The 12,280-nt window shown below is 29.8% G+C and overlaps 1 pseudogene; it reads left to right on the top strand.

Annotated features, from left to right (window-relative positions):
- Positions 1-392: 392 nt before the first annotated feature.
- Positions 393-11,512, top strand: LOC114374960 (annotated as a pseudogene).
- Positions 11,513-12,280: the final 768 nt, after the last annotated feature.

The raw sequence follows: 12,280 nt of genomic DNA on the forward strand, positions 1-12,280 counted from the left end.
TCAAAATAAAATTTATATTTTTTATTTTCCAAATTCAGAAAATATATTTTTAGCTTTTTTTTTTTGCAATTAAAAATCTTCATAAATTATGTATCCAAACCGGAAAAGACCAGTTAGAAGAGACTAAATAAATATGTTTGGAAATTGAGTGACTATTTAGAAGATCAATTTGAGGAAAAAAAATATATTTAAACTTAAGAAAAACTTATTTGATAGTTTATATAAAATTTAACTCAAATAATTAATATAATAGTATAAGATTCTGTTAAATTTATATGTGTGGGAATGATCTATTTGTGGAAGAATTCATTTTCAATTCATATGTGAAATTTTTTCTTAAACTAACAATCGTGTGTAACTAGCTGACGTAATATCTGATTTAATGAGTTGAGATGGTGTCTCTAACCCAACAAAAAAACTTCTATAAAATCCATAGACAGCTTGGACGGTCGGTGTTAATCCGTTAAATATACATGATATTTAGCTAACATTTGTAATGGATTTGTCGAGAAAATCCAGTATCCTGGCCATAACTCGAAATAATAAATTATAAAACTAACATTTATTTCCCAAAATTCAAAACAATATAACTCTTTTTTCCTTTAATACTTAAGATAAATTGATAGCACGTGCCATATGCTGGACACGTTCTGCTTGGTAAAAGCACGTGCTAGTCTCATAGAGAAAATTCTAGAATATATATAGCTGGTCCTTCATTCATTTATATCACAAGTTTTCTTTGTTGTATTCTCTGGCTCTCTCCACTAGCAAGCACCACATACAATGCACAAAATAATCACTGAAGAATCACAAAACAACTCTGGAAGATTGCAGGTCCAATTGTTATTGCTAATGAGAACTTGAATCCAAATGATACTAGGCGGAAGACAGTTAATTACTTGCAAAAAGGTACATTACATTACACCAAAATTCAGTATTATTTATTCAGATCATACCATCGCAAAGAATGCATGCGCACCAAATTCTCATTTTCATAGCTTGTTATTATTAATAATAATCATCATAATTGTTATCCTCAATATTTTCATCATCATGAAGCTGCCGTGGCATATGGTCCTGGAAAGCCCTTTGTGGTTGAACGTGTCCTTGTCCATCCTCCTCAAAAAATGGAGGTTCGAATCAAAATCCTCTTCACTTCAATCAGTCACACCGATCTCAGTTCTTGGCAAGGCGAGGTATATAATTAGACATATTAAATTTACTTAATTTTGACTATCAAATTTACTTGTTATTGATATTTAATTAGACATATTAAATAATTATATATATAATTATTTAATATGTCTAATTTATATATAATTATTTAATATGTCTAATTAAATATCAATAACAAGTAAATTTGATAGTCAAAATTAAGTTATGTAATATATTGTTTATTGATGTTTTTAATTTCCTTCTTTTTGGGGCACCAAAGAATGAGGCTCATCGTGCTTATCCTCGGATTTTCGGCCATGAAGCTTCCGGGTAGGACACGAAATATCCCATACAACTATGGCAAATTATAACATTAATGATTTATACCCTCTTTGAATAAGAAGATAAAATAAATTGATTGAGAACTTTTGATTTTTTTATTTATAAAAGTTAACTATATAAATTGATTTTATTTTTTGCAAAAAAATTAATTTATTTTATCTTCTTATCTTTTTTTCTTATATAGACAGGTTTATCTAAATATAATACCTTAATTGTACAGAAAACTATATATATATATATATATATATATATATATATATATATATATATATATATATATATATATATATATATATATTCTATCAAATGAAATTGAAATTAAGTGAAAACACTTGTAATTGTGTTTGTGGGTGTAATGATTCTTTAGGATTGTGGAGAGTGTGGGTGAAGGTGTGAGTGAAATGAAAGAAGGGGACTTGGTCGTGCCAATTTTCAATGGGGGATGTCGGGATTGCAAATATTGCATGTGCGAAAAGACCAACATGAGTCAGAGATTTGGGGTGAATCCTATGAAGAAGGTGATGGCCAGTGATGGTACCACAAAGGTTTTCTACAATGGATGGAAAACCCATCTTCCATTTCTTGAACACTTCAATTTTCGCAGAGTACACAGTGGTGGATTCAGCATGTGTCGTCAAGATTCACATTGATGGTGATGGCGACCTCAATCCCTACATTAAAATAAAAGACTTACCATACTCAGTTGTGGCGTACCTACGGGTAAGGAACTTAGTCTCAACTTCAATAATTTAAAATATTATAAACCTCAAATTTTATACATAATAAAATATAACCGGATCATGCATCTACTTGCGAACTATTGTGACAATAGTAAACGACATAATGAAATGAACATGAGTTGTTTAGACCAAATTGATGAAGTGTGCCATGTGTAGGTGTTGGGACTGCTTGGAATACCGCTGATGAGCATTTTGGTTCAACTGTATCAAAGAAAACAATAGTAAAAGATGAAGAGAAATAAATTCAATTTTAGGGTTAAATCTTCATTTTGATGTAGTTAGCATAAATATGTTAGTTTTGATTTTGAAATCAAATTAAAGTGGTGTTAATTTTTTCTCATTCTCTTTTTCTGTTTTCTCAACCACCTGACCTATATTTGGTAACAACGTTTCAGTCTTAATTATAAAGTTGTCGAGAGTATCTAATATTATGGAATCATTTTTATGATGGATAAAATATGATTTATATAAATAGGCATAGAGTTCTTAGTCTAAACACATCAGAAAACAATACTCATTCCATCTGAAGTGATTGTGTTAAAGGCTAGAAGCATTCTTTGTGATTGAAACTACGAGTGGAACAAAGGAGTATCCCGCACCTACACCGAGGTATTGACAACGATTCTCAAATATCGCAGAACAGAACAGAATGAGATACGATGATATAGAATGCAATAGAAATAAAGACAAGGGAAAAACGAGTTATCTATTCTTCTTAACGGTCAAAGCGAACCCTTTCATTCATTCCGAATTATGGAAAGAGTTATGGTTGGAGGTTAGTAACATAATTAAATTACATATGTTGTTATGTTGTTTTGGTGTAAAAAAAGCATCATTTAGTATCAAAGCCAAGTTTTCCTCTACTTAGCTGTTGTGCGCGGGTAGTTTTTAAATTACGATTGCAACGTTTAATTTCTTTAAAAAAATCAAATTGTTTGTTTTCTATTTCTGTGAGGCTTCTACGCTACATTAAATATATATAACTTTTGTTTATATATTTTATATTTTATTAATCCACTATGCGTTGTTCCTTTGAAACAGAGAGCATGATTAATTCCATTAAAAACATTTGTTGCCTTTTCAAACCATAAAAGGATTTTTATTTGACATTATATTATGTACATGTGTTTATGCGACTACATATCATATTAGTGATGGTATATTTTATGGAGTAGCCATAGCATCCATTTTAAGATTATACTTAAAGGAATCACATGAGGATTAATATGATAACTTGTAATTGATTGTGTTTACTATATTATGTACATGTGTTTACCCTAATGTTTATGTTGTTATCTACGAGGCTCATTGGAGATGTAGGTATGAGAAAACACATTATGGAAATGACAGATCTGGTGACTCAACTTAAGTCGCTCCAGGTTGAAATTTCTGAGCCATTCATGGTGCACCTAATTTTGAATTCACTCTCATCACAGTATGGCCCCTTCAGATATCATACAACACACATAAAGAGAAATGGTCAATCAATGAACTTCTGACCATGTGTGTCCAGGAGGAAGGAAGACTTGCTCAATAAATTGGTGAAGGTTCTCTTAGCGTGACTCAAGATAAGGGGAAGAAGGAAAAAAGAGGAAAAGAACCATATACCTCCTATTGCCAAAATTAAGGAGTCTAGGTATTTTTTTTCGGTAAAAAGAAAGGGCACATGATGAAGGATTGCTATAAACATAAGGCTTGGCTTGGGAACAAGGGTAGTTATTTTTCCTTTTGTATGTTTTGAATCTAATATGGCTGATATTTTTCATGATACATGTTTTATTGACTCTAGATCTACGATTCATATTTCTAATACCATGTAGGACTTCTCAAGCCAGAGGGAGCCAAATGAAGGTGAACGATTCATCTACTATGGGAATCGAATGTGTTTACATGTGGCAGCTATTGGTACATGTAGACTTAATTTAGGATTTATTTTTGAATTGAATAATGTCTTTTATATTCCTGAATTTTCTAGGAATTTAATTTTTGTTTCTAGACTTGTTTCTTTGGGTTATTCAATAAAGTTTAGTGCAACCAGATTTGATTTATTGTTTAAGTCTACTATTATTGGAAATGATGTGTTGAATGACGGTTTGTTTAAAATTAATTTATCTAACACGATTCCATATAATTTGATGGCTACACAAGAAAACATTGGTATTAAACGTTTTATCATGAATGAAAAATCATCAAAATTATGGCATAGGAGACTAGGGCATATCTCCATAGAAGGAATTAAAAGTCTAGTGAATGATGGAGTACTTGAGACTCTTGACTTTACTGATTTTAGCACTTGTGTAGACTGCATAAAGGGAAAACAGACTAACAAGACAAAGAAAAATGCCAAGAGAAGTTCAGAAATATTAGAAATTATACATACTGACATTTATTGTCCTGATATGGACTCGCATGACCAAAAATATTTTATCTCTTTCATAGACATTACTCACGATACATGTATCTTTACTTGCTTAATAATAAATATGAAGCGTTGGATGCCTTTAAGGTTTTCAAGGCAGAAGTAGAGAAACAATGTGAAAAACAAATAAAGATTGTGAGGTCGGATAAAGGAGGCGAATTTAAGGCAAATACACTGAAAATGGACAAGCACCTGGTCCTTTTGCAAAGTTTCTTCAAGAGCATGGTATTATGGCCCAATATACCATGCTTGGCTCGCCGAATCAAAATGGTGTGACTGAAAGAAGAAATCAAACATTAATGGACATGATAAGAATTATGCTTAGCAATTCCAAACTTCCTTGTTCATTATGGAATGAAGCTCTTAAGATAGCTACGTACATACTAAATCGGGTACCAACAAAGGCAGTCCCTAAAACCCCATTTGAATTATTGAAAGGTTGGAAGCCAAGTTTAAAACAGGTGCGTGTTTGGGGTTTCCCAACTGAAGTTAGGATTTATAATCCAAATGAAAAGAAGCTGGACCCAATGACCATTAGTGCATATTTCATTGGTTACGCTGAAAGGTCTAAGGGGTATAGATTTTATCGTCCAACTCATGACACTAGAATTGTTGAGTCAAGAAATGCAAAGTTTCTAGAAAATGATGTGGCTAGTGGGAGTGATTTAACTCAAGGCATTGGTCTTGAGAAAAATCAATGTGAGGGAGCAGTTCCTACATCAAGTTATAAGCTAGTGATTTTTGGTGATACTCACCAAAATCGTGTAACACAAGCTCCACACCAAGTGGATCCTATCCTAGAAGATCCAGTTGAACAACATCAAACACCAAATGTTAAGCAACCTAAACAACATCAAACACAAGATGTTGAACAACAACCAGAAGGTGTGGATGTAACATTGAGAAGATCAACTAGAATAAAGAAACCTGCAGTTCCTAGTGATTATCAATTGTATTTACAAGAGTCTCAATATGACTTTGGAGTTGAAAATGATCCTAAGTCCTTTTTGCAAGCGATTAACAGTTGTAATTCTATGCTATGATATGATGCTATGAAAGAAGAATTGGAATCTATGGCAAATAATAAAGTATGAGATCTTATTGAGTTGCTTAATGGGATAAAGCCTATTTGTTGTAAATGGGTTTTCAAAACCAAGAAGGATTCATTAAGTAACATTGAGAGACACAAGGCCTAATTGGTTGCCAAAGGATTCACTCAAAGGGAAGGAGTTAAATACAGAGAAACCTTTTCTCCTATATCCATGAAAGATTTCTTACGCATCATAATGACATTAGTTGCTTATTTTGACTTTTCTAAATGGTGATTTAGAATAAGAAGTTTATATGACACAACCCGAAGCTCTCCAGTGATGGGGCTCACTTGGTTTGCAAGCTCAAGAAATCAATATATGAACCGAAACAGGCATCACGTCAACGGTATTTGAAATTCCATAGTGTCATCTCATCATTTGATTTTGTTGAGAACAATATGGATAGATGCATATACCACAAGGTCAGTGGGAGTAAAATAATAATTTTAGTCTTATATGTGGATAATATACTTCTTGCAACCAATGATTTTGGGTGAGGCAACATATGTCATTGGCATAAAGATCCATAGAAACCAATCTCAAGGGATTCTCGGCTTGTCTTAAAAGGCCTATATTAATAAAGTTATAGAAAGACTTCAGATGAAAGATAGTTCACCCAACATGACACCTATTGTGAAAGGTGATAGATTCAATTTGAATCAATGTCATAAAAATGAACTTGAAAGGGAACAAATGAGAAACATTCCATATACTTTTGTTGTAGGAAGCCTTATGTAGGCGCAGGTGTGTACAAGACCTGACATTACTTTTGTGGTTGGAATGCTTGGGAGATATCAAAGTAATCCAGGAATAGAGCACTGGACAACTGCAAAGAAAGTGTTAAGATATCTTCAAGGAACCAAAGATTAGAAGCTTATATATCAAAGATTTGACAATTTAAAAGTTGTTGGCTACTCAGACTCAGATTTTGCTGGTTGTGTTGACTTTCGTAAGTCGACATCTGGATACATCTTCATGATGGCTAATGGAGCAATATCTTGGAGAAGTGCAAAACAATCATTAGTTGCTACTTCTACCATGGAAGCTGAGTTTATTTCATTATTTGAAGCGACATCATAAGGTATTTGGTTAAAAAGTTTCATGATTGGTCTACAAGTGATTGATTATGTTCTTAGACCGTTAAAGATATACTGTGATAATTCAGTTGTTGCTTTTCTGGCTAAAAACAATAAAAGTGGAAGTCGAAGCAAGCACATCGACATTAAGTATTTAACCATAAGGGAACGTGTCAAAGCAAATGAAATCATCATTGAAAACATCAGTATTGAACTAATGATTGCAGATCCATTGACAAAAGGCATGTAAACAAAGTCACTTAAGGATCATGTTAAGAGTATGAGACTTGATTTTGTTATATAAAGTTCCTTTTTGTAGTGAAACTTTAGTTATTTGTTTGTTTTCTCATTTTGTTGTATACATTTTTGTTGAGAAAGACATGTAATTTGGACTCAATAAATATTGAACATGTTTATTCATTTAAATTGTTGTTTTTTTACTAAGAGTGATTACATTGTAATACATGGAAGGTAATAATCATTTTTAGAGAATCAACCGCTATGATCCATGATTCATGTGGTTAGCATCTTGGGTGTGAGCATAAAATTATAACTGTTGTAGATATCATGAAGTGTGAGAAACATTGAACCAGGTGGAAGAATATTACTTTTGATTTTGAAATCAAATTAAAGTGATCTTAATTTTTCTCATGTATTTTTTTTTTGTTTTCTCAACCACTTGACTTAGTCATATTTAATAACATTTTAATTAAAATGGTCTTAATTTTTCTCATGTATTTTTATTTTATTTTCTTGAGCACTTGACTTAATCATATTTGATAACATTTTGATAACATTTTAGTAAGTTGTTGAGGATATACTTACATCCTGATACTATAGAAATGGAATAAGTTTTTATTCCAAAAATGCTTTTAACCTCAAACACAATCACTATTCCATAGATCACATTATATCCATCATAATAACTAATTCCATAATACCATGATATACCTATAATCTCATTAACTTTATAATCAAAACTGAAATATTATTAGTTTGATTTCAAGATCAAAACTAACATACCACTTATGAGCATTTTGGTTCAACTGTAGCTGTCTTTAGATTAGGTACAGTGGGCCTCGCTTTAAGTGAAATCTTTCATTGTTGTCCATTTATTCATTGCAATTACAATAGTAGTTAAAATATAATTTGTGATCTTTTTATTTTTTCTAGTTTATAATTTTGGTCCTCTTGGTAAAAAAACGGAGATATCCATTACAGTCTCTCAGATCTCAAAAACAAAAAGTTGGTCCTGCCACCTAATGTAATGTTTTGATCTTCAGAGGTTTTTATGTTGACCTCCAGCTAACACGTACCATTTATCTTACATGACATTTAATTATTAGCTTTTTTAGTGGTCATGATTTTATTTGTTTACTTTTGTGGTCATGATTTTTTTTTTAAAATAAACATTAGAAAAATCTATTTTTTTAAATAACTATTTATTAAACTGAAATATCTAGTCAACAATTAATAAATTTTAAAAAAATATAATTTTTATACTAATTAACATTTTATTTAAGACCCAATGAAAGTAAAATATCGTTTAACATATTTTAGCCAATAATATAAGATGATTTTTTTTTCATTTTCGATTGGAATTCTTTTCCAGAAAGTAATTTTTAAATAGCTTAATTATATTTTATTCTCTATAAATAAAATCGGTGAGTTTTCATTTTGATTACTGTAATGTTTGTAATTCTGTATCCTTAAAAAAACTGAAATCACGATTTTTAGTTTATAAAATTAATGAATTTTGGTTTCAGTCTTTTTGTAAAATATTATTCTTTAATTTTCACTCTAAAATCTGAAATCACAATTTTTAGTCCCTAACCTTTATTTTAATAAAACTAAATTATATTTTAAGAATTCATTTTAGAAGTATCACATTAAAAAAAACGCAAATTAGAGTCAGAGTCATTATAAGTCACGCCAATGATGTAGAAATAAAAAATATATTTAAATATTTTTCTCTCTTTTTTATTACGTCACTCATCATATATGTCGCCTTTTCCTTTTACTTTTTCTCCTCTAACACATTATGAAAAATACCTTATTGCAAAAAAAGAAAAATGTTGTATAGTCCTGCATCTTAAATTGGCACAGGTAGCAGAAGGGGGCACGAGCCAGAGGTGCATCCAGAATTATAGGCGTAGACATCAACTCAGACAAATTCATCAGAGGTAATTTTCTCTCTCATCTATCTCTGATTCCTCTGTGTTCTCTTTTATTCTTCTATACTCTTTTTTGGAAAATCATAAAGTTAAAACTTATAAAGCTTTACATGAACTTTGTTTTTTTAATATAACTATGTTATAACTTATAATGATGCCAATGTCATATGTGACACATTTATATGTACACTCAATCCCAATAAATGGGTATCACCGACTTCATAAATCCAAGGGATGAAGAGAAGCCAGTGTATGAGGTTGGAATTCTCTGTTTCCTATCTCTATTCATCTCATTTCATAAGAAAATATCATATTTATATGTATTAATTTTCACTAGCAAAATGGTAAACTTTTTTTTTTCTTTTTCTTTTTCAAGGATCAGGAAAATGACGAGTGGGGATGTGCACTATAGTTTTGAATGTGCTGGAAATTTAAACGTTATAAGGGATGCCTTCTTGTCAGCTCATATGGTATATATATTCATGTAACTATTTTGCTAAGATTTTAAATTGTACGTAATTGTCATCACAATTGCAGTCTCATTGCTATCATTCCTTAGTATAGCGTGCATAAAATTTCAAAATTATCATTAATGTGGCTATAATTACAGATGGAAATTCTGATATTCTTATAATTAAGCAGGATTGGGGATTGACTGTGATATTAGGGATTCATCCATCACCAAAATTGCTTCCCATCCACCCAATGGAGTTGTTCCAAGGTCGCAGAATAGTAGGATCGGTTTTTGGAGGCTTCAAAGGGAAGACTCAATTGCCACGTTTTGCCAAAGAATGCATGGATGGAGTATGGACTACCGTTCTTTACATGTGTTCTTTAGGGTTCAATTCACTACTTATTTCAAAATAGGAATACCTCATATAACCTTTTCTAAAATTGAATAAAATTTAAAATCTAATAAAAAAAATCAAATAAAATTATTTTATTTTTATAATTTAAATTATTGTAAGTTAAATTATTCATTTAGTCATCATAATTTCCATTTAAGTCTTAATCCTAATATTTATGCAAGAAAACTATAAGTTTTTCTATATAAACTTAAAAGTTAAATTTTGGTCTGTAATTTTTTGACGGTGTAAAAGTGCTATAAAAACTTTCAGAAAATGTTAACCTGAACAAAAAAATTGAGTAGAAACTTAAAATTGACACAATTATGAGAACTAAGTAAATAGTTTAATAATGTTTTTTTAAAATATTAATACATTATAGGTTATTATATTATTAAAAATAATTAATATTTTTATAATTATTATTTTAATAGTTATAATTAAGATATTATCTTATTAGGTGATGATATAAATCTCTTTACACGATACAGGTGTAAACGAGCGCAAGTCACCTATGAACCTGAATTGATCTAAACCAATTTAAATAATTTGGATTTGATAAGTGTTTAAATCAAACCTAAACCAATAAATCAAACCCATTGAATTTTGGGTTGGGTCATAAATTTTAATATCTGAATCCACTCACTCGTTGATTCATTAATTTGCATTAAATTATTATTATTATATGTAAATTTTAAAAAATCAAATATTATTAACTATTAATTATATAGACTTATTGACTTGAATTGAGTAAACATCAATACATCCTTAATCTTCATGATCAAAGTGATAAGAATTTTATTGATTGAAATCCCTTTAGATGAGATTCGAAAAATATTTTGAATTTATTTGCAAAGAATATTTCTCATAATATTCCATTGGTTTTGGTAGAAAACATATTTGAAATCCATCCTTAGTATATTTATTGAAACTTCTTATCTCGAAAATAGTATACTTAATTTTCCATTCTCATAGATAAATAGATAGATAGTAGTCACTGAAGTGGAAATAGATAGATAGTAGTCACGGGAGTAGAATGAAATTTGACAGCATCACAAATTTTTTTTAATAAAAAATCTAATAAAAAACTATTGTATCTAATTCATTTAATAAAAAATTTAACTGATAAAAAATATTATTTTAAAATAAGAACAGATAAAATTAAATATTTTAATCTATTGATCCAACTCAAATCATTTACAAATAAATTAATTTAATTTAAGTTTATTTTTTATTCTTAAAAAATCAACCCAAACCAACCGAAAATATCCATCAATAATTTTGAAAAGTAGCCGTGCGGCCCTTTTCACTAGGCTTCATTAAAAAAATGATTTAAAAAACATGATATACAAACATTTTTTAGAATACCGAAATGAACCTAGCTGTGTAACTCTTTTATGTTGTCTATCCCTACAATAACCAATGTGACAAGTGTTCTATCTTCGATTGATAAAAGCATACGTACAAGGACTGCTCCAACAATTTTCTTTTTCTCGAATTACTGCTTTAACAATTGTAGTGTAATTAACTAATGCACACTTTTGGTGGCCTGAACTTAGGTGGTGAAGTTAGATGATTTTATCACTCACGAGTTTCAAATCGAGGAGATAAACAAGGCCTGTGATCTTTTTACCGTCGGAAAGTCACTGAGATGTCTTATACACTTCTAAAAAAAAATTGTGTTTCAGAGTGTGTCCTTTCACTTCAATAGTGTTTAAGACGTGATATCAGTTTCGTAGACATAATTTAAATTCAAGATAAGCACTATTACATACTTTTTTTTTTGTTTTAAGCAATATATATATATATATATATATATATATATATATATATATATATATATATATATATATATATATCTTGACATAATTTATATAGCTTGCCTTTATTGAAGCACTCATGGTTGTAGCCACATCCATCTAGAACAAGCTTCAAAGTTGCCTGCAAATAGAATATATTATTTTTAAATATTTTATAGGATAAAAAGTCATTTATTTAAACAGAATTCAATAACATCAAATTACATTAAAATGTATTTGATGAATATATTGTTATAATTGAGAATTCAAAAATTAGACCACAAATTAAAATGTTAAGAAAATTCTGAAATATAAATTAAATTTAAAGAAAAATATAAATAGTTTAAAATATCAAAAAATTATACAATCATACATTTGCGGTATATGTATATATATAATAATAATAATATATATAATAATAATAATTATTATAATAATAATAACATTTTCTGGTATAGCTAACAAGGAAACAAGGTACTTGAATGATGAAACTCCTCAAATTGATATTTTCTCGTCCATGAGAAGCCAGTGTCAAACTGTGACAATGAGAAAACAAGGAAACAAGGTAGTGACAATTTGAATCTGTGACCTGTGTCCTTGTAGAATATTCTGGCAAACTCTTCAAGCTCACTATCAAAG

This window comes from Glycine soja, chromosome 1, assembly GCF_004193775.1.
Source record: "Glycine soja cultivar W05 chromosome 1, ASM419377v2, whole genome shotgun sequence".
Classification (NCBI taxonomy): domain Eukaryota; kingdom Viridiplantae; phylum Streptophyta; class Magnoliopsida; order Fabales; family Fabaceae; genus Glycine; species Glycine soja.